Source organism: Macrobrachium nipponense, chromosome 16 (genome assembly GCF_015104395.2).
Source record: "Macrobrachium nipponense isolate FS-2020 chromosome 16, ASM1510439v2, whole genome shotgun sequence".
Lineage (NCBI taxonomy): Eukaryota > Metazoa > Arthropoda > Malacostraca > Decapoda > Palaemonidae > Macrobrachium > Macrobrachium nipponense.
Window position 1 is genome coordinate 64,613,456 of NC_087209.1, and position 21,696 is coordinate 64,635,151.

At 36.7% G+C, this 21,696-nt stretch overlaps 1 long non-coding RNA gene across 2 annotated transcripts in view; it reads right to left on the reverse strand.

Annotated features, from left to right (window-relative positions):
* LOC135195454 (uncharacterized) overlaps nucleotides 1-21,696 on the reverse strand; it is a 109,755-nt gene that overhangs the window by 14,332 nt on the left and 73,727 nt on the right. The window contains exons 2-3 of one of the 2 annotated variants that reach the window (XR_010310130.1): nucleotides 5,355-5,495; nucleotides 4,877-5,152 (exon numbers count right to left, since the gene is read on the reverse strand). This is a non-coding gene — a long non-coding RNA (uncharacterized LOC135195454). The remainder of the gene's footprint in view (nucleotides 1-4,876; nucleotides 5,153-5,354; nucleotides 5,496-21,696) is intronic. The other variant, XR_010310131.1, reaches the window with a different exon arrangement.

Below are 21,696 nucleotides of genomic sequence, written 5' to 3' on the forward strand. Positions count from 1 at the left end.
GAAGCCTCCGTCAGATTCTCAAACCAACGTCCAGCTTCAAGCGTCTTTTCCTCAGCCTCGACAAGAGTGTCTGCCATCAAACAGAAGGAATAGTAATAAGCTTTTGGAGGAACCAAATGTCTGGTACATATAAGGAGGCCTCCACAAACAGTTATTCTTCAAAAAGAAGTTGAAAACTTGTAATACAATTGTCAAGAAATTCTAAGTTCTGAATATATATAAATTCAGACTTGGAGCGATAGAAGACCCCAAGGAGTGCCGTATTTTGGTGAGCAGTGCCAATGAGCAGAGGGAAGGCGCTCATTGCTGGCTAAACAAAAACCCTCTGCAATGATTTGGCCCTGTGATGACACCCCAGCAGTGAGGCTTAATGCCGGTAAAAGCGCAAAGAGAGAGAGAGTGAGTTAGTTAAGAGAAAAATTTCAGAAACAGATGGAAGAGATAGGCTACTTTTGCAGGTGGAGGACGGAATACTCTGGAGGAGTTAAACAAGAATCCTGGGAATGCCATACACAGCATAATTGCTAACTTAGAAAAGCCAGAGGACAGGAGGCTCCAGAAGCGAGAGGTCAAAAAGAACGCTCCTATAGGTTCTCAGAAGAAATTCAGATGGAATTAGTTGCAGATACTGAAGAGGAGGAGGGGGGCTGAGAGAAGCAGGAAAAGGATGCATGAAGGTCTGCAATGAAGAGGTACAGCCAGTTACAAAAGCGGTGTCGCCCCGCCAGGGCTTGGCTCGGTGAGATCATGCCCTTCTTGCCCTGAAAGTGGCCCAAGTTACGTAGAATGGTTCGAAAGGGAGGAGGAGGGAGATTACAGTAATCACGCAAAGAAATGTAATATTGAATGAAATATATGGGGAGAGAGAGAGAGAGACTTTTATTCCTGTTTAGTTATTAATCTGACGGATATACTTGAGACCTTCTGCTTTAAGAAACATGTTATATATTTTTTGGAAAATAACTATTATGAAATTTTATCACACCGTATTGTTTTTAATCGTTATCACATTTCTAAATAAAAATGGCTTAAATATTAATATTATTCAGACGAAAAATATCCTTTTTATTTATCCTATAAGCACCTCTCTCTCGTCTTATACCGCCTGGATTATTATTTGGATGTGGCGAAGGATCACAAAACCGTAAATTGCATCAATTTTGCAAGGATATTTTATTATTTAATCTATGCTAAGAACACATTACTGGATATGCTAGTCTAGTACTACAGGATTTGTATTTATGGCATAACTTAGTTGAGTGACCAGTATTTGAGTGTGATGGGGCCTCTTGGCTCCACCCTGACAACCATCTAGACTACTTATATTAAGTATTTCAATTTACTATATTTCTTATGTTATAGAATATTTCTTATATTTTCCGAAACATTTGTGAAAATAAATGTGAAATGAAATGCAGTGAAATGTGTGCATCGGTGCATTAATATAATGATGGTGGGGTATAAATTATGTAGGTGTTGCAAAACTGTATAACATATTTAGTCTCAAATTATTTGGGGACAGTCTTTAGACCTGGTCAGATCGGTCACGTCTCAGCTATTCTTCCAACCCCACAACCCCACCGCCACCCCCTGATCTCCCGGCTCGCTTGCTCACTCACTCCGCCTTTATTCGTGGCTTCAGTAGTAATGTCCAACACACCTTGTTGGTGTTCCCCCTCCAAGCTATTCAAGAAACCCACCACTTTCGATATCTCCTGTTCATTAGTCTTTTATATAGCCATGTTTTTGTTTTTTGTAATGAAAATTTGTAAAATTAGGAAAATTAGGAAAATAAATGGCGTATGAAATACTGTCATCCGAGTATTGTTTTACCTTCCAAAAAACATCCATCAGAACTATCTCATAATAACTGTAAGACATTGAAATCCCGAACATGATGTGGGCGATAGAAGGATATTTATAACAAGGTGGGGGTTGAAGGTGATAGGGACAGGTGACATTGGGTGACCTTAATTGAAGTCTTGACGGGTTCGCTTTTCAACATTTATAATAGTAATACCTTTACTGATAGCAGTTAATATCAATGATTGTAAGTCGCCATCACGACTGGCACATAGCGTTATATGGTTACTGAGATTATCTTTGTATGCTCAACAGAGTTGCCTTTGTTTGCTGCCGCCATCCCTACATACGTTGACATAGATAAGTATATAATACATAGATTACAGTGCACAACAATATGTTAGAACAGTTATTCCAAACGTATAGATAAACACAATGACCTCGACTAACAATTACCTAAGTGTAGATAATCGTAATTACCAAATCAACCTCCACAAAAGCTGCAAACACACGACTGTTAAGACCACTGGCGTTATACAGCTCGTCCATGGCTGTGTGTAGCACATTACCTCGTGGGAGAACCAGGATTCATAACATAAACGACAGTGAGGCATTAACCAGATGGTTAGCCAAGACGTGACTGATCTGACCAGGTCTGAAGACTATCACCAAATATTTTGACACTAAATAATATGCTAAAGGTATACGGTTTTGCAACACCTACATACTTTATACCTCACCATCATTATGTTAATGCACCGATACACACATTTCACTGCATTTCATTTCACATTTATTTTCACAGAGTTTCGGAAATATAATAAATATTCTATAATATAAGAAATATAGCAAATTGAAATACTTTCTGTAAGTAGCCTAGATGGTGGCGAGGGGCAGAGCCAAGAGGCCCATCACACTCAAATACTGGTCACTCAACTAAGTTACGCCATAAATACAAATCCTGTAGTACTAGATTAGCAGAGATTAATTAATAGAATAATATCCCTGCAAACTTGATGCTTTGATGACTTATACAACCCACGGCTACAAAACCTGGTGTGTAACATCTTTGTGACCAGATCCGAATATTATTGGTAATAAAGGAAATTATAGTCCAGTCAATCTAGGGCAAAAATAGATACAGCTTAGCACAAGTTGGTAGAGTAGCCATTTAAGGTTTTGTGATCCCTGGCCACATGCAAATAACATATCAAACATCTACCATTATTTAAATAGTCAATCCAGGCGATATAAGACAGAGGCCAGAATATGAGAGAGAGAGAGAGAGAGAGAAATACAGCTGCTTATAGGATTATTAAAAAGGATATTTTCGTCTGAATGATTTTAATATGAATAGTCACTTCCAACAATATTTAAAACATTTTTATTAAGAAAATGTGATAACGATTAAAAACAATACGATGTGATAAGATTTCATAATAATTATTTTACAAAAAATATATAACACGTTTCTTAAAGCAGAAGGTCTCAAGTATATCCGTCAGTTTAATAACTAAACAGGAATAAAAGCTCTCTCTCTCTGTCCATACATATTTCATACAATATTACATTTCTTTGCGTGATTACCGTAATTTCCCTCCTCTTCCCTTTCGAACCATTCTAACTATGTAATGGTTGTTTGAACGTGGGCTACTTTCAGGACAAGAAGGGCATGATCTCACCAAGCCAGGCATGGCGGGACGACACCGCTTTTGTAACTGGCTGTACATGGGCCACATCTGTAATGGATTTTGATGGATTTAATTAACCATCAAATTTTCATGAATTTTGAATTCATGAATTGTATATACTACATTTGGAAAATGACCTATGCGTCAAAAGTATAATCATCAACAAATAAAAATGAGCCAAAATGACAATGAAAATTATTACCTGCAAACTACCACAAGAAATAGTGCTCCGGTCGATTTTACTTCGAGAGATGTGATATTGCTTTTAAGGCATTTTGAGCATAGTGATTTTAATAGCTATAGTTCAAATCACTAAATCCTAACTAAGCAATCGAACCGCCTGCTAGCTGTTCTGTATAACCAAATCAATTCTTTCTCACATTGGAGACAAAAAAACCCTGCATATAAAAAAAAAAATTCTAAAGGGTTCGAAATGTCAATCAGTTACTAAAGAAAGGGAAGGTTGAAGTGTGAACTATACTGGAAAACTTTTGGAAGGCTGAAGTCTGAAGTACCCTGGAAAACTTTTTTTGGAAAGGAAGTGTGAACTACCCTGGAAAGGCGTTTTGGGAAGGCTGAAGTGTGAATTACCCTGGAAAACTTTTTTTGGAAAGCTGAAGTGTGAACAACCCTGGAAAGCGTTTTTGGAAGGCTGAAGTGTGAACTACCCTGGAAAACTGTTTTGGTGTTGAGAAAAGTAAATCTACAAGTTTTCCTTAACACCTGTCCTGGAATACAAACATTTCATTCTACCTTCCTCTAATATAAATATGAAGATGTAAAAATGGAAAATATCAGAAACTGAACCAGCAACCAAATAACATTGGGCCGAAAACCTACAGAAGTCAAGTATGCTCGTTCAAATGCCTTGTGGAAAAATAATAAAATTTCCCCTTCATAAAAACCATTTCCCTGACTGTATCCATTATCCACTGTAAATTCCTTTAAGTTTCTTGCATAAAAATCATTTCAAGTTTTGGTTAAACACAAAACAGTTCAAATGAAAGTATTTTAATCACATATAACCGGCATTCGTGCAATCACACGAACATTTATTCCATTCAGCAATCCAGAATTAAAAGTTTATCGGAGGAGATGTAGAATATCTAAGTGCAAATCAGAATTCTATGATGCTACAAAAAAATTACTAGTAGACCAGGAACTTGAAGGTCAAAAAGAACTTATGATCGTTTTGAGATTGTCCCTGAACTAAAAGGGGACTTGAACAGTCCTATTTTTCAAACCTTTTGATATTTCAGTTAGGAATTAAGTTAAGAGTAATTTCAAATAAAATGAGACCCGTATTCAGTTCTTTAAATCACCCTACAATAATCTAAACTAATAAAAATCTACAATGAAAAAAAATCGATTTGGAAACTTACTTGACGGATGCAAGGCTTCTCTGTTGAATGTGCTTTCAAATTGGCTACTTCTCGTTAGTTGCTCCTTCAATATGCTCCCTGTTCTGTTGTTGTTGGATATTAAGCTGGTCTTATGCCAGCACGGGCTCTTGCTCATAGAGCAGCCCGTAATCCTCCCTGTTCATGCATGCGCCTTCAGAACGGACGCTACTTGAACGTGCTACAAAATGTCTTGTTCGTGGCCGGTTTCAAATCGTCTGGAGACAGACATGTGCTAAGAATGTTCGTCACCTAAATCTGTAAAAGAAGTTTGAATGAAATAATTTACGATCCATTCTGTGTCAATTGATACACAACCAAATTATTTATGCACTTTACTTATTATTCTACAACTCCACAATTTAATTTCCCTTATAGTTTCGCCATTAAATCAGAACTACAATAAATTTTAAATATTTTAATTTTATTTCAATTAACTGAACAAATTTAGATTAAATACCTTTAAGAACGATGAATTCAGCTTTAGTGCGTATTTCTACAGAAGCAGTCCGCACGGACTGCAAGGAACGTAACCGCGGATACGACATCTACTAGGGATTGGGGGCCGTCCAATGTATTTCGCCGTGTTTAGTACTGGCCCCTGGGGGGTAAATTACAGTCGTCCGAATAAATATTACTTAAAATTCTTGTTCAGTAGGTAAAACTACATAGAAAAACTGCGACTGCCATAGTCTAAGCCGCCGCGGATAAGTACCCTAGATCTACCAAATAGATCTTAAGAGGTAACACTGACGTTGCATATGCCATAAGTAAGATTAGGGTTCCTATAATCACATCTCAACAGGTGGAGTCTGTGTGCCCTGAACGTCGTCCATCTCACTCGTTTAATTAAAAGGGGAAAAATAAACAAACTACAATAAAGGTATTCCTAAGTAACAACTCCGCACGGACTGCAACGAACGGTCCCAGGAATTCGTAAGTCACTAGGAATTTGGGGTTCTAATGTATTTCGCCGTGTTTAGTACTGGCCCCTGGGGGAAAGGCGGTTAATTACAGGCGACCGACAAAAAATACTAAATTCTTAATAAGCAACGAAAATACCAAAGAAAAAGTCATTTCACAAGGAAATAAACGAGGCGGAACAATTACTAAGATCTATTCCAAAATATCTAGTCAAAATGCGAAATTTAACTATTGCTGCTATGGCAGGACAAAGCTAAATCCAGTGTAAATTTGCATTTCCAAGTGCCTTTAAAATGATCCTACAATTGCTCATATTCTATAAATTTTCTCCCAGCTGCTTTGGCTCGCTTCGCTCGCCTCCCCATAAAATGTCTCGGAGTGTCCCTGCGTAAATACACACAGTTCCACCCAAGACGATACATGAAAACACCAAGAATGAAATGAAAGCGTGACTTCAAAACCAACCTTTACACAAACAATTTTACGCATAGTTACCCTAGAGTTACGGTGAAGTATTTTACACAAACGCAGAGCCAATTTGTTATTCCACGAGACAAAATACAATAAATACCAGACTGATATGAAGATTTGGTGTTCAGGTAACTTTCATATCTCTCCAACTGATCTTCAAAGTATAAGGTTCTCAACGACGAATTAAATGAATTCCTTTGCGTATTACCGTAACTGGAAATCCCTTCCAACGCATGACGCAATCAAGGCCATTATCCACACCAGACTAAACTAAACACCTCCAGTTAAGTAGCTATTCTGAGCCTGCTCAAAGGAAATTCTTATATATCAATACCTCACCTTCGACACACTGTTGTACTTACAAATATTGTTATACAAGAATTTCAATTCACGTACGGTGAACAAGCTTCCATTTCAATTCACATACGATGCACAAGCTCCCATTTCAATTCGCGGACGATGAACAATCTTCCATTTCAATTAAAGTACGATGAACAAGGCTTTCATTTCTACGTCTCAACATGTAGATAATCCTCAATCCTTCCTTAAATTTTTCTCGCCACAAAAACTTCCCATAAACCATATCTCAAGAGTAATTGTGATACGTTTCCTTGGGAGGACTCTAGACCAAATGGTGACAGCACGCAAATCAGAAGCACTTCAGTTTTAATTTCATACAAGGAAACCGAAACAAAGGAATCTCTCTGCTCCGGTGCTGGCCTCTGGAGACAAGTGGCGCCATCTATACTCGATTATTTTGAATACACGAATTTACTATTCGTTTACACTCCAAATTTGAAATGAAAACCTTCACACTGATCTGATCTGAAAGTCATATTTCCCGACCATTATAAGAGAGTAAAATCTATTACCTTGAAATTTATCGGTTTAAAAATTAATATTATCCTCAATATCTTTTCTCTGCTGCAGCGTAATTTTAAAATCCAATGTCAGGGTGAAAAACTTTGGGTACTACAAAGATTCAGAATTTCAAATGAGACAGACTAATTCATAGTTACACATTAGCATTTAGACCCTAATGATGCTATGATATATTAAATGAATAACGTGCTGTCTTGTAATACATTCAGGAAAAATGTGAACTAATACGTACATACATACACACACACACACATGGTTCTTAATCTGTCCCCAGTGTTATTTAACAATAAATAATATTCCATAGATAGCATAATCATGCATGGTGTAATAAGCTATCTTTGCCATTCAGATTACAAAGCCTTCTTCGGGAAATACAAAAACAAAGTCGAGTCAAAATCCATTTGTGAAGAGCATATTTCAAACATTTTTCCAATAATAATTGCCAGATATACTCTGGTATATTCTACATGTGCACCTATGACAAAATCAGTCATGAAGGAAGTTGCCAAAAATGTATTCCGCAAAAGTTAAATCGAATTGTATGATAGATTTCAAATTAGTTTCTGAAGGTCGCTGGGTCTCATAAAAATTTAATTATGCTTTTGTTTTGGTTTCAAAATGTTAACAGTTATTATACAAAGCCTGGTACTTCAAGGTCCTTGATCATTCCAACACGCTCCATCCCGCCAAAATAATACAGGGTGACTAAAATCTCTGCTTTACTATGTTGTCTTTTCAGACAAAGATGAATAATTACAATGTGAGAAAAAGTACCTGGCAATAGTTAAACTGAAAATATTTGCTATGAACAATGAAGTTCAGGATCTATTTTCGATATCTAGAACAAGCGAACTTCCTTTGCAGTATTATTTTACTTGGTACGCAATAAAAATGCATTGCTTTTAAGATCCTTCGGTTTCAAAAGCAAATACAGGGTGATACACAAAGTACTATATTGCTAAGTACTAAGTACTAGTACTAAGCTAGAGTAACAATTATTAATCACAAAAATATTAGTAAGGCCTCTTGTTAGGCCTAACAGAGTATTTAAATTCCAAATCGATTGTATCTAATTCAGTAAGATAAGAAGTGCTTGCTACTCCTGGGAGAGACAGGCAGAAGTTATTGGAGAAAAGTTACCATCCTAGATAGTAATTTATATTCACATTTCGATGTTATCAACTGGAAAAAACTTTTCCTCATTCATATTAGATAGTTTCAAATACAATTAAGTCATTTTTTTCAGTTCAATATTACTCTCAATGTATTTGCACACGAAGCTGCATTAAGTACTATAAAGTCCTTGCCTTTAAACATCAGACCGCCATCGCCACTTCCTCCCCCTCCACCCGCCCCAACCCCAACATGTACAGAGTGAACAAAATGAACTAGAGGTATGGGAAGTCCAGTAATACTAGCTAATTAAGCATAACACGAATTTTGAATATGTAATGCCGTATTATGGCGTTGTTTTGAAGGTCCCAGGACCTTTAAAAACCTAAATATTGGCTATATTTTACTTGAAAACTTTGAGTCTGGAGGGAATGCAATGAACTTCAGGGTCCTTGATCATTCAAACACAAAGCATCCCGCCAAAATAATACAGGGTAATTAAAAAGTATTCCACAAAAGTTCAACAACAGTTTATTGAAAATAATCCACCATCCAATGGTATTTTGACCTCTTAAAAATACCAATCACTTTGAGAAATGAATCTCAGGTTTTCTTTTTGAGTTCCAGATTAAGGGAACTTCATTTTCATGATAATTTTACTTTAAGCGAAATTGAAAATGCATTGTTTTAAAATCCTTAGACTGTCAGCTACAAATACGGGGTGATGCAAAAAAGTACCATTCTAAAACGCCGCTCTAAGCTATTTCATCGTTCACGTTAACACCAGGCCATAATCTCTAGTAAACTGCCGAATCATCAATTACAGTAACACATGGAAGGTCTCTGATACGCCTAACAGCAGATGTAAACTTCATTTTAGAGTATCATATTAGTCTTAAGTAAAATGCCTGGTACTCCAGTATCCTTGGCTACGGAGACAGGGTGATGCAGAAGCTTTTTGCGGTCAAGGAACCTGAATGAGATGGCGATCTTGTACTTCGGCTCTATCAGTTAAAGGAGAGTCCTTTTATATTCTAGCAATTCAGTATTTTATTTGAACAGTATTAGTCCCATATATTCCCTGCCTCTAAACCTTAAGTTACCTCTACTACAGAGTGACACAAAAAGATGCTGAGGGATGGGAATTCGTTAAGTATTGGCTCAATAAGCATAAAAGGTACACAAAAGAAACAAGGCCCTATTACGAAAATGTCTGAGAGGTCAGAGGACCTAAAAAAGGTTACTTATATCTTAATTTTATCTGAAAGCTTTAACATTGATCGTGGAAGGCAAGGAGGCACTTTAGCTTCCTTGGTTATTCCCGCCAAAATAATTATACAGGGTGATTCAAAAACTCTGGTTTACTGCGTAGGCTTCTGTGACATGGAACAATGATTACAGAGTGAAAAAAAAAATTATTCCACAAAAGTCATATGGAAATACAACGCCGTCCAAATGTCTTTTGGCTACATGGAGACACACGTTACTAAGTAAAATTAATTTCTAGCTCTATTTGTTTTCGATTTCCAGAGCAAGGGACTTGATGTATATATTATGATTTTTGTCAAAATGAAATTAAAAATGCATTGTTTTAAGATCCTTCGACTTTCCCGGACAAATACAGGGTGGCAGAAAAAGTACCATTCTACCTCATCACTCTTAATTTATGCATCATTCACCTTATCCTGAGGCCTTGAACTTCAATATCAATGATACTAAAGAGGTCTCTGATTCTCCTTACGGCAGATCTAAACTTAATTTCAATTGTATCTCATTTAAAGAAAACAAGTAAAGTTAGTTGGCACCCCTGTATTCATGGCTCCGGAGAGAGAGGGTGACGCAGAAGTTATTTGCGGAAAAGTAACATCATACATAGCGAGAGTATTCGCATTTCAGCCATGAATTGGAAAAATGGGATGTTTTTATTTAATTTCCATTATTAGATTGTTTGAAATACTCCTAATAATTTCCATCAATTAAGCTCAATATTACGTTGACATTATATGAACATAGAGCAACAGTAAGTACTCTAGATTCCCAGCCACTAAGCCTTTGTAACAGCTCTCCCCCCATCTCCCCTTTAAACAGACGCAAAAAGAACCTAGAGATAAGAATTATAGTAGTAATAGCTCAATGAATATAGGACGTATTTCAGATAGCTTGGTCTTCAACATAAAATTATTTTCCGAGGTCATGATACAATCTAAGTTCCTCGCTGGACTAGTGGTTTTCGCGCTCGGCTGCCAATCCGGTGGTCACTCTAACCTATTTATCATTCACCTTATCATAAGGCATTGAACCCAATTCTTCAATAACACTAAACCAGATAAGTATCTAATGCGTACTGCATCAGATTTAAGCTCAATTTCAATTGTATCTCATTTATAAAACAAGTCGAGTGCTTCTTACTACTCCAGTATCGATGGCTAGAGAGATACAGGGTGATGCAGAAATTATTTGCGGAAAAGGAACATCGTACACAGCGATTTGTATTTGCATTTCAGCTAATGAACTGATAAAAAGGAAGATCCAATTTCTATTATAGGATAGTTTGAAATACATCTAATAATTTTCTCGTAATTTCATATTACGTTGATATTATTCTATGTACAGAAGGCAACAGTAGGTACAGCCAGTTACAAAAGCGCTGTCGCCCCACCAGGCCTGGCTCGGAGTGATCATGCCCTTCTTGCCCTGAAAGTGGCCCACGTTCAAACAACCGATACATAGTTCGAGTAGTTCGAATGGGAGGAGGAGCGAAGTTACGGTAGTCAGGCAGAAATGCAATAATGAATGAAATATATATGGACAAAGAAAGAGAGAGAAGGTGGAGGTGGGATGGGGTTGAGATATAATAAGAGTACAGGAACGGTAACGAAAGAATTGCATATGTTGAGAGAGAGAGAGAGAGAGAGAGAGAGAGAGAGAGAGAGAGAGAGAGAGAGAGAGAGAACTTTTATTCCTTTTTAGTTATTAATCTAATTTAGACATTTGAGACCATTTGCTTTAATTAATATGTTATCGTATGTATTTTGGAAAATGATTATGAAATCTTATCACATCGTATTGTTTTCAATCGTTATCATACTGTCTATATAAAAAGCCTTAAATATTGTTGGAACTGACTATTCATATTACCATTATCCAGACGGTATTATCCTCCATTTCATTATCCTATAAGCAGCTGTATTCTCTCTCTCTCTCTCTCCATCTGTCCTTCTGCCCTCTGTCTTAATTAACCTGGATCCACTATTTGAATTATGGTAAACGTTTGATATCTTATTTGGATGTGACCAAGGATCACAAAACCATAAATGGCTACTTTACCAACTTGGGCTTGGCTGCATCTGTTTTTGCCCTATAATTACATTTATTACCAATAGTATACGAATCTGGTCACAAAGATGTTACACACCAGGCTTTATTATCGTGAGTTGTATGATTCATCAAAGCATCAATTTTACAAGGATAATATTTTATTATTCCATGCTACGAACACATTACTGAGTATACTAATCTAGTACAGGATTTAGATGCTATTATATTGCATAAAAAAATAAATAACATGGGTAACGGGTAACAATTCAATTGAATTCGTTACATGAATATTTTATTGCATGTAAAAATAAAAATAAACTTTACTTAATGTGCAACTTCATACACCTTACGAGTATGAATACGTATATCTGCATAACAAATTAATGACCTCGTTAATAGCGGGTCCAACCACCGCGGGCGTCTATTACCTCGTTCAGGTGGGTATGCATGGAGGCCAAGAGGCGTTCGCAAATGTTTGGTCAGCGTCGCAAGGATTCCCACACCTCTCTCACTGATCGGTCAATAGTATCGCATGTCCGTTCTGGTCCCATTTTTATTTCTTGTTTCATTATCCCCACTAGATTTTCTATGGAGTAGATATCACAGCCTTTTAGCAGGCCAGTTCATTACCTGAATTTCAGGGTGCCTCCTGCACCACTCGGTCACAGTGTGGGCTGTGTGTATGTGGTTATTGTCCTGGACAAAGATGATGGGTTCGCTGTCAGGGATTGCCATGGCTCTTGCTGTTGGCAGCATCACATCTTGTAGAAGTAATACATATTCCCTGGCATTCAACTTGCCGTTCACTCTTACTAGTTCCCCTGGGCCGTGACTCGACATCCAGCCCCAGTAATTAACTCCAACCCTGCTGCTCCTGGCTCTCTTGAATGTTGCTAACATCATATCTTGTGCCGATGCGTCGCCAAACATGCCTTGCTGTGGCCTCCACCGACGTAAAGTAAGTTTCGTCACTAAAGATGACATTTTTCCAATAATCGGAATCGTCAACGAGATGTTGCAGAGCAAAGCTCAGATGAGCGTCACAGTGCCATTCCTTTAGCTCTTCTTTGACCGCCGGAACATGACAACCGATCCCGCGCTCCCTCAGCCGACGTCTGGTTGTCTGTGGAGTGTACGGGAGATGCAATTCTTGTGTGATGGTTACCGCTGCTTTCTTGGGGTTTGCTCTGGATGCTGCAATGATTTGTTCGACGTTTGTCGTGTTGTTACACGTGGTCGTCCTCTCCTTGGTCTATTTGCCAATGTCCCCTCTTCCTGTCATCTTAATATCCACCTTTGGACTGTGCGTGCTGACACTCCAATGTTGATGGTAATATCTCGTGTTGGAACACCACACTGCCACTCACCAATAATCCGCCCTCTTTGAATTATATGCTCAACAAAGTTGTCTTTGTTTGCCGCCGCCATCCCTACAAACATTGCCGTAGATAAGTATATAATATATAGTATATAATATATAGATTATTGTGCACAACATTATATGTTATAACAGTTATTCCAACATATAGATAAACACAACGACTACGTCTAACACTTACCCAAGTGTAGATAATTGTAATTACTGAATAAACCTCCACAAAGGCTGCAAACACACGACTGTCAAGACCACGGGCGTTATACACATCGTGTATGGCTGTGTGTGGCACGTTACCTCGTATGAAAACAAGGATTCTTAACGCAAACGATAGTAACAGTCATTGACCAGATATACGAAGACGATTTTTCCTCAGTTCGATACCAAATTTCTCTCATACTTTTTCTTCTTCTTATTATTACTTCAACCTCCCTCAAATATAACCAACTCTCTCCCACCTTGCTATCCAACCTCTTATCCTCCTTTCACTGTCTTGATTTCTGGGAAGGAATACCATTGCTGGGATTGGAATTATTTTCAAAACCAATTGTGGGAGCTGTGGTTATCTAACCAAATACCCGAGTGTTTGGACCATAAGAATGTCAGTATCTTTTTATTGGCATGCTGAACTATCTCAGTACCAAAATTGGCCCTCGCATGATTAAAGTGGGAATGATTGTATTCCTGAAATGCTCTCAATCCTATCAAGCAGGTTGACTTACACTTGAGCCACTCTAATCATGGTGGTACTACCATCCCTTCGGGGTAGGGTATGGAGTGGACATTTGGGAGTCAGCTCTCACTGGTGTCATTGGTAGTGAAATTAATTTCATGGAAGGTTAATGAAGTTTCTTTTAAGGTAACAGGCAGTCTGAAAGTTTTCCTCCTCTAAAATATTCCTCCCCCCAACCAACCCCCGAAAAATAAACTAATATTGATGATGTTTCCTCTACCCCTGGATCCTATGGCGAACCCCAGACACTGTTGACGACCTCTACCAACATGAGTAACGAAAACCCTGTTGACGACCTAGGCAATAAACAGGATCACTCCATCTAGAAAAGAAATTGGTATCAACCCACAAAGAAATTTAAAACGCTATGGCGATAATATACTAATAAAAGCTGGCAATGAGACTCAAGCAGTATTATTAAATAATTTTACATCCTCTTCTTCGGATAATATTCTGAGTGTCTTTCCCCACCACACCCTCAAACATGCAAAGGGAATAATTTATTGTGGTGATCTCTGTGAGTTTTCAGAAGGGGCCATACTGAAGAGGTGCCCTCCTACTGTTAAAAAACTAAAATGAAATAGCAATGCCATCTTATTGGTGTTTTCCACACCATATCTTCCTGACTATATTAAATTACACTTAAACATCCATGTCAAAAAATTTCACCCAAGGCCCATGTAGTGTTATAGGTGCTATGATTTTGGCCAGGTCAGTGTCAGATGCACCAATGAGAAAAGATGTTTGAACTGCTCAGTTCCATGACCTGTCTTCAGAATGCATAAAAGAGAAATTTTGTTTCCATAGTAAGGGAGTTCATTCTTCGAACTCTAGACAATGTCACCAATATAAAGTGGAATAGGCTCTAATTGAAACAGCTAATAATGAGCATATTACCTTTAGAGCCGTCAGAAAAAAACTCTTGGGAAATAATAATACCAGAGGAACAACTTATTCAAGTATTTTATCCAGTCCATGTGATTCGACTGATGGTTCAAAAACTGCTTTCTTCCACAAGACCTAATTTGCAGAATCATAACCCCACTAACTCTTCTTCATCGAGTCACCCTGGACCATATTATTCTTGTACTAATACAGCTACGCCTCATTATTCATTTAAGACATAAAAAAGTATACCAATTAGAAAATAAATGAAAATGCAAAAAGCAATGACACTTAAAGCGCTAAAAATAAACAAGAAACTCTTACGCCAATACAAAACAGATTTGGGATACTCACCACTAAGGAGACTTCCAAAGATATAGAAGATCTCTCCGAAGTGGATATGGTTGATCTTGAACCCCCAAAATCCAACCCTGAGAGAATAAAAACGGGTCCTTGATAATGCAACCCTTCCAAAATAAAAATAAAAAATCTAATAAAGAAGAATGTTTGGGTGAACCTGAAGAGGTTTCTTCTAATGTTATTATGGAGGAAGATTTGTTGGTTGAAGTACCAAATCGACTTGTTGAAGAAACAGATACATTGCCTCAACTCCAAGTCACTGAATCTGAACTCAATATAATAATTAGTGAAGCCATTAAACATGTGGTAAAGGTCGAGGCCCATAAGAATCCTTCTGATACGCAAGTAATTGAAGAAAATCCAATTACCAATGCACCCCTTGAAGAAATAAATCTTTCTCCAGTTATAGGCATAACTGGAAAATCAATGATCTCTCACAAAACAACCGAGAATAAAACTGCCCACAAAATCTCTTGTAAGTGCAATGATTGCTTCTTATCTGAAATTAATGATATTAAGAACATGAATATACACAAAATAAATAATGTAATCGATAACTTTGTCAAAAAAAAGAATGAAAACCAATATGGTAAACTAGAAACACAAATACTGGCTGTATGTGTGTTGATCATCTTATAAAGCGTGCAACAGGCACTGTTCATCTTGAAAAATTTATAGAAAAACCTAACCATAATCCAAATGATAATAAAGCACATCACAATCAAAGTAAACATCAGGAAGTAATATTTAAAGAATCGAAACCTAATCAAAAAAGTAATGTTAGCGCAGTTAAACAGAAACCTAACTCTGATTCATTAGGAAATGCGATATATTTATTCATAATAAAGTAACTTACGATGGCATGATAATTAAAACTTCAGAGTTTCAATTATCTGGGGTTAAATTACATCTGAATGATAACAACTTTAATATTTACAATATGTATAATCAACCTTCTTGCAACTATGATCTGTAAAATTTACTCACAGATTTGCCAGATATGCAAGAGGATTTCATATTAACTGGAGACCTCAACGCCCGCAATCCCCTTTGGGTCACGAACTGTATTAGTGTTGATACAAACAGTCCAAGACTGAACAAATAATAAATTATCATAACCTCTGTGTATCAAACGAGGGAGATGTGAGCACTTGCTATTCAAAAACTCATGGAACACATTCATCAACAGATGTAACTCTGTTCCAACAATATTATTGATAGGTTTGAATGAAACGTCCTAGATGACCTATATGGCAGTGACCATTTCCCTATTTTGATTACCATGTTTGGACATACACCAACTACTCGTATTCAAAGTTATAATACAAATAAAGCTGACTAGGATAAGTTTAAATTTTATACGGGTCAAATGCCTTTCTTCAATTATTCACAAGATCAGGATGAAACAAATGATTTCTTCGGAAAAAGCAGCTAACAAATCTATGCCTCTGACGAATGTCCGACCAATGAGACACTCGGTTCCTTGGTGGTCAGAGACTTTAACCCAATTAGTGAGTGAAACGCATGCAATTAGAAGAAAATTAGAAACCTTAAAAAAAAATTTTAAAATGTGAGTACGGGTCCCCTAATGCTGGGAAATACCATAAACAAACTCGTTGATATAGCCATAGAAATCAGTATTATGGAACCATATTTTAATAAGATATCTGCTAAATTTAGAAACGAAGCAATTAAATGGAAGATAAATTCGTGGCAAAAATATGTATCCAGTATATCAGAAACTACTTCAATGCAAAAGGTGTGGCAGAAATTTAGAAAAATTAATGGCTCGCATAGCAGACCTGCCAGACATGCATTAATGCATAATGGCTCGCTAATTCATGATACACAGGCAATCTCAAATGTTATTGGACGCAGTATTGAAAACATATGCAGCATAAATAATTTGGATGCCCACTTTCGATCCATTAAAAGAAAAGATGAAGCAATTCTATTGAATTTTGATACAGTGGAAGATATCTTCTACAATAAAAGATTTACTACAGAGGAAATGGAATTTGCATTATCAAATTGTAGCTCAACGGTCCCTGGTAAAGAGAATATAAATTTTGATATGATAAAAATTCTAGCCCCTTTGGCTAAGGCCTATCTATTAGATTTTTATAATCATCTTTGGACACAACATCTATTTCCAAAGACATGGAAATTACTGGAAAAATGGTAAATTATATATTGAACCGGCCTTTACGTAGTGACAACATAAATTTTCATCAACTTCAAAATTTGGCTCTCAGACAGAATGATCCACCTTGGACTCTATCACACTTGGAAAATTATATCCGTAGAGGTTTTGAACGAAAGGAAATCACAGTAGCCATATTTTTTGACGTCCAGAAGGTATAAGATACTATTTGGAGGCATTCAATACTAAAATCCTTACATCACAACAGTTTTCGAGGACACCTTCCTGTTTTTATTAGAAATTTTCTTAGTGGAAGAACATTCCGAACTCGCATAGACAATATTTATTCAGAATCTTTCAACCTTGATTGTGGTGTACCCCAGGGTAGTGCTTTAAATGGAACTATTTTTGCATTAGGAGGTAATGGCATAATTGCTCAAATGCCACAGGGAGTGAAAAGTAGTCTGTATGTGGACGACTTTGCAATATACTACTCGTCAAATAATCTTCGTCACTTATAAAGAATTCTGAATAACGCTACTCGTAAAATACAATATTGGGCGACGCTCAAATCCAATTCCAGGATAAGGTAAAATTTTTGGGACTAATATTCGATACCCACCTCAATTGGCAAGCGCACATATCATACATCAAATCTAAATTTAATAATGCTCTCAACCTAATGATGAAGTTGTCTCTTGCAAAGAGATTAACTCTACTGATGATCTATGAAGCATTAGTCTTATCTAGAATAGATTATGGTAGCCCAATATATGGATCAGGATCTAAAGTTACCTTAAAGTCTTTAGATCCAATATATACTCGAGGCCTTAGTCTTTGTAGTGGAGCATATAGATCTTCCCCTAATATCTCAGTCTTATATGAAAGTGGGGAGCCACCTTTGTCCTTACATCGAGACTTTGTAAAAATGCGAAGTGCATTGAAGCTCCTATCCACCAATTCTCCAACAAAGAAACACTTTTAATCAAAGCGATGTATGTATAAACAATAATAAACCACCATTCCCAATTAGAGCGAATAGGCTATTACAATCAACAAACCTTAGAATTAATCTTATTCAATCATCTTTTTTCCTCCTCCTTGGATCATAAAGAAAACAAGAATATGTTCTCATCTTTTGTATTTATCAAAAAGATATAACTATACTCCGAGTCACCATAAACACCATACCTTGGAACATATTCAGAGGTATGGACCTCGCTATGCTATCTATATATATATATATATATATATATATATATAATATATATATATATATATATATATATATATATGATGGCTGTAAGTCTTCAATGGAGATTGGCTGTGCTGCAGTATCCTCAGACAAAACGAGTCGGCTCTCATTACCTAGTGAAGCATCAGTATTTACTTCTGAACTATCAACGATTTTATTGACAACTGACACGGTTATAACAATTGCGGATAAGGTGAATCTCAAATTTGTTATTTTTTCTGATTCAAGAAATTTCATAGAAGCCCTCAAAGGTTACACACAGATATCAGTTGATATTACAAATTAAAGAGCTCCTCAACCCACTATATTCTAGCAGGGTAAATATTGAAATATGATGGATTCCGAGCCCGTGTTGAGTTGGTAATGAGAAAGCAGATGCCGCTGCTAATCGGTCATACATTTACCACACCACGGTATTAAACTTCCTGACAAGGATTATGTAACTATACTTAAGAAGTTTTATGGTTAAAAAATGGCAGGAAATTTGGAATGATGAATCGGAAAATAATTAATTGAAACAAATAAATCGAATAATTTCTCCATGGGAATCATCAAATCAAAATGGCAAGAAAACTGAAGTAATTTTAACGAGATATATATTCTGAGTTTCTCTGTTTTTAGGATTTTAACGTTTTTATGAAAAATAGGTATTATAAATAAAATTCAGATATTTTTGTTCTATTTTTTTATATTATAAAATATATAGCTATATATAAATATATTATATATATATATATATATATATAAATATATAGATATATAAAATATATATATATATTTATATATATATATATATACTATTATGTATATAATATATATATATCTATATATAATATATATATATATATATGTATGTATATATATAATTTTTCACCAGAAATTTTCTCGAGCCAGCCCTGTGGGAGTCGAGCCTGACTCACTGGGATGGTTAATCTCCTTCCTTTAATAAATAAATATACAAAGATGATCTCAGTAACCATATAACGCTATGTGCCAGTCGTCATAGTGAGTTAGAATCATTGATATTAACTATTAACTGTAAAGGTATTACCATCACCACCTTATAAATGTTGATACGAGAACCCCGTCAAGCCTTGCATTAAGGTCACCCACTGTCACCTGTCCCCATCACCTTTAACCCCCACCTTGGTTATTTTCCTTCTACCCCCTCACATCCTCATGTTGGGGTTTCAAGGTCTTACAGTTATTATGAGATCGTTCTAGTGGATGTTTTTTGGAGGATAAAATAATACTCGGATGACAGTATTTCATACGCCATTATATTTTCCTAATATTTACAATTATTTCATTATCAAAATTAAAAACATGGATATGTAAAAGAAAGGATGAACAGGAGATATCGAAAGTAATGGGTTTCTTCAATAGCTTGGAGGGGGAACACCGACAAAGTGTGTCTGACATTAGCCGCTGAAGCGACAAATAAAAGTGGAGAGCCGGAGACGCAGAGTGAGTGAGCAAGCGGGGGGGGGGGGCAAGTTAGCTAAGACCTGACCGATCTGCCGACTAATTTGAGACACTAGATAATATGTTAATAGTATACATCCTTTATACCCCACCACCATTATATTAAGGCACCGATGCACACATTCACTGCATTTCATTTCAAATAATTCGTTTTCACCAAGAGTTTCGGAAACAATATAATAAATATGTAATATAATATAGCAAATTAAAATACTTTCTATTAAGTAGCCTTGATGGTTGTGAGAGGCGGAGCCAAGTGCCCTATCACACTCAAATACTGGTAACTCAATTAAGTTACGTCACAAATACAAATCGTGTGGTACTAGATTAGCATATCCTGTAATATGTTCTTAGCATAGATTAATAAAATATACCCTTGCTAAATTGATGAATCATACAACCCACGGCTACAAAACTTGGTGTGCAACATCTTTGTGACCAGATTCGTATATTATTGATTATAAAAGTAATTATAGTCCAGTCAATCTAGGGCAAAAATAAATGCAGCCAAGCACAAGTTGGTTAAGTAGCCAATTACGATTTTGTGATCTTTGGCTACATCCAAATAACATATCAAACGTTTACCATAATTCAAATAGTGGATCCAGGTGATATAAGACGGAGGGAGGGCAGAAGGACAGACGAAGAGAGAGAGAGAGAGAGAGAGAGAGAGAGAGAGAGAGAGAGAGAGAGAGAATACAGCTGCTTAAAGGATAATGAAAAAGGATATTTCCGTCTGAAAAATATTAATATGGATAATCAGTTCCAACAATATTTAAGGCTTTTTATATACAAAATAGGATAACGATTTAAAACAATACGATGTGATAAGATTTCATAATAATTTTCCAAGAAATGTAAGATAACATATTCTTAAAACAGATCTCAAATATACCCATCAGATTAACTAAACAGAAATAAAAGCTCTCTATCTCTCTCGCTCCATACACTGTATGCATTTCTTTCGTTACCGTTCCTCGTACTCTACTACATCTCACCCACCCCCCCTCTCTCTCTCTCTTTCCTTGTCCATATATATTTCATTCATTAATGCATTCCACTGGCTGATTACCGTAATTTCGCTCCTCTCCCCATTCGAACTACTCTCACTATGCATCGGTTGTTTGAACGTGAGCCACTTTCAGGGCAAGAAGGGCATGATCTCTTCGAGCCAGGCCTGGCGGGGCGACACCGCTTTTGTAACTGGCTGTACGTTAGATTCTCTGCCATATGCTCACCCCCCACCCCCCACCCCCCCCCCCCCACCCCCCTACTCTAGATTCCCTGCCCATATGATCACCCCTACCCACCTACCACCCTCTATCCCCCTTTGAACAGAGTGACACATAAAGAACTTGCAGGTTGGGAATTTCGGTGGCAAGAGCTCAATAGTATATATGGCGCATTTCAAATCACTTTGTCTTTATTCACCAATCATTTACGAGGTCACAAAGCTTTCTAAAAACTGAATCATGGATTAATTTCAGCTGAAAAGGTTGATAGTGATTACAAAATGGAAGGCGCTTTGGAGTCCTTGAACTTTCAAACATGATTTATTCCGCCAAAATAATACAGGGCGACTGAAAAAAATTGATGTACACATAAGCATTAGTACAAAAATAATCCAGAAATACAGGGTGACAAAAAAGTATTCTGCAAAGGGTAAACTGAAATATATCATCATCTGCAGGAATTTTAGTTTCTTGAAAATGACAGTCACTAGGAAGAACGTGTTTCAAAATTTATTTCGCCTTCGAAAGCAATTAATCTTTCTGTTCATTACAATTTTAATCGAAATTAAACTACAACTGCATTGTTTTAAGATCCTCTGGCCGTCATGACAAGTACAGGGTGATAC